This window comes from Nelumbo lutea, chromosome 5, assembly GCF_056320005.1.
Source record: "Nelumbo lutea isolate HS-2025 chromosome 5, American lotus-T2T, whole genome shotgun sequence".
Classification (NCBI taxonomy): Eukaryota; Viridiplantae; Streptophyta; class Magnoliopsida; order Proteales; family Nelumbonaceae; genus Nelumbo; species Nelumbo lutea.
The window spans coordinates 35,156,967-35,159,886 of NC_142688.1; the positions used below are offsets into that span (position 1 = coordinate 35,156,967).

The 2,920-nt window shown below is 36.6% G+C and overlaps 1 long non-coding RNA gene across 1 annotated transcript; it reads right to left on the reverse strand.

Annotated features, from left to right (window-relative positions):
* Positions 1-1,357: 1,357 nt before the first annotated feature.
* LOC148851657 (uncharacterized) lies at positions 1,358-2,672 on the reverse strand. The gene is made up of 2 exons (XR_016099596.1): positions 2,544-2,672; positions 1,358-1,632 (listed from the first exon to the last, which is right to left on the reverse strand). It is a non-coding gene; the product is annotated as an uncharacterized LOC148851657 (long non-coding RNA).
* Positions 2,673-2,920: the final 248 nt, after the last annotated feature.

Consider the following 2,920-nt stretch of genomic DNA (forward strand, 5'->3'; position numbering starts at 1 on the left):
ATATAATAGTTGCATAAGATTTGTTTATTGGATCTGCTGTACTCTCAATTTCTCTTGAATCTAATATATCGTTTAGATTACGGGTAAAATATAAAATCTTCCCCTAGTTTTTCTGAAAATCGGTGTCTCTATATAATTGATGTCAATTCCCAGGCAGGTATGGGTGGACCTTCTGAAAATCTCTGTCTCGATATAATTGATGTCAATTCAGAGGCAGGTATGGGTGGACCTTCTGAAAATCTGTCTTTATATAATTGATGTCAATTCACGAGCAGATATGGGTGGACTGAATGTTTATAACTTTATCATGAGAATAAAAAATATGCATTAGGCCTGTATATATATATATATATATCCTGAATTGTCATAAATGTCAACCGAGTGGTGGCTTATGTAAATTGAATTATGACCCAAATCCATCTTTCAGAAAAAGTATAATGTTGCTACATAAAGAGTGAGGTACTATGCTATGCCATGTAAATTAAATTACCATTCTTATAAGGGGCAAATCCAAGGATGGCCTAATTATTGGGCCAATTCTTTAGCCTGAGAGCCCAACCCTAATATAAAACCCAAAAGTGTGGAACCAAGCCCAAAACCTGGTATATATTCATTCTATCTTTTAATTCCATACTTTTGAACTTTTTTTGGTATTTGATGCCTGCAACATTAATAGCCCCTCTTTTTTCCAAATTTTCAGTCAATGCTCGAACAAACCAGTTAACATATCAATGAACCACCCCTTGAGTTTCAAAATTTAGGGCATGATTGAACCAACTAGGGGCCCGATCACAATTCAGCCAATCAAATCAATCAAGAGTAGTTATGATAGTGTTCATGGAATTTGACCACAATATGGGGTCCTTTGGCAAGTTATTTTTGAAAGATCTCCTTGAAGCTCTGGCAATCAAAAGATATAGTGAGCTTTTGCATTAAGAACTTGATAGTTTGAAAATTGTTTAGTTAAGTTGTGTCTTTCCATGCGAAAACGAGTTGATAAAAACTAAAGAATTCCATTTAAAACTTCTAAAAAATTATTCAAAACAGGCTTCATACATCTTTTTGGCATAATGTCTTTTGATGGTTAAATCTTCTCTTAACCAAATAGGAAAAGACAAAATTACAGAATTCTAAACTTCTTAAAAACCAACAGTTCACATAAAAAGATACACCAAACGGGGCCATAATATTGACGTCATTTGTGGTGAATAGAGTATATAGTGGTGCACCATGACCGTTGATATCATAATAGTGGTAGTCAATTTAAATAATCAAATTTAAATAATCCACCAACGCTTATCGGGTTCTCTTTTGCCCATACTTAGTATGGACGTAGGATACACTTGTGAAATATGAATGAATGAAAAATAAGATGTATTTATATAATCGGTTGAGATCAGAATTTAACTACAGCCAATATGAGTAAATGCACCGTTGTTGAACTCTATATATAATGTACCTTTTGAAATTGAACACATGCACCAATACTTCAATATATAAATAACGGAAAAGTACGGATACACACATGTAAACCGGATTTCTCCATCTTCTAGAGTTCTGATTATGGGTTAGGTGGGTTAGGAGGGTAAAATACTCCCCCAGGGTCAGTACTGTATTGGAGCATCCTCCTTCCTGCCAACAAGAAATAATTTACGAGTTTAGAAATAATCATTATTTTATTTGTACAGTGCCCATTCAATAAGAGACCTAATCAGCCTCCCACAACCTTCTATGGCACATCCCTGCGGTGTATTAGAAATACCTTTCAATGATAATCTCAGAAATGATGATATCATTATCGGGGTGATGTTTTTAGTACACAGCAGGGATGTGATGTGGGACGTTGTGGGGGGCAATCTTGTTAGGGATTGGTTTGAACTCATTCAATAAAACACTGTTTTTCAACATTCCATCATTGACCCGCCATGTGGCCTGACTGATTCATGGTCACTCGTCACAATTTCGGTTTGATTCAACCTCTGATCCCCACCATGTTACGTACAATTAATTAAAAAAAAACTGTTGATCAGGACCAACATTTTTGAATCGTGGTTGATCCGGATGGTCGGATCATTTGACCGGGGAACCATTTAGGCAATCAATTCTGTTTTATCTCAAACCTGGAATTTGATAAAAAACCATTGAAAAAATCAACAAATCAATAATCTGGATGGTTGACTCATTCAACAGTTTTTGATCATTTTTTATTTTTTTATTTTTTTTAATTTTATTAATCGACCGTTCAAACCATTGACCCATAAACCAGTGGCCAGAACGAATCTGTTTCCAAATCATTTTTTAAAACGTTGATCAGGACAACAGCACATCAATCCAATGCAGATGGTTGAACTGTTTACCCATTTATTTATTAAACCCAAAACAAAAAGACAGTTGAGCCTTGGAATTAATTGGATTAATTGATTATGCATGAACAAGCTAATAATACCCAACCAAAAGGAGAATCACCGGTGTTCTGAATTTAAATAAACACCAGGATTTGTTGCAACAATAGTGAAAAGAAAGAAGAGAGGAAGAATACGCACCGAGGACATGCAGACTACTAGCGATAGCAACGTTGGAGGAGAAGAGAAGCATGATGGCTAGAAAACTGAGAACCAGTAAGACCTGAAAGGCTCTAGAGAAAGCCATTTTGGGAACTCACTCACTGCGTGCTTTGAGCTGATAACTCACCCAAATTTATAGTGGTAGGGGGGGGAGATAACATCATCAATATGGGTAACTTCCAGGAAGGAGTAAGGCATGCCTGGCCGCCCTGGCTTCCACTTCAGCCCCTGCCCTACCTAACACCCTTTACAGAGTTGAATTAGTCTTAGGAGTACTGCATTCTGGAAACTCGGGTCCTTCCTGGACCAGGATCAGTTGCTTGTGGCCCTCATCTCCATATTTGACTTGAAGTGCT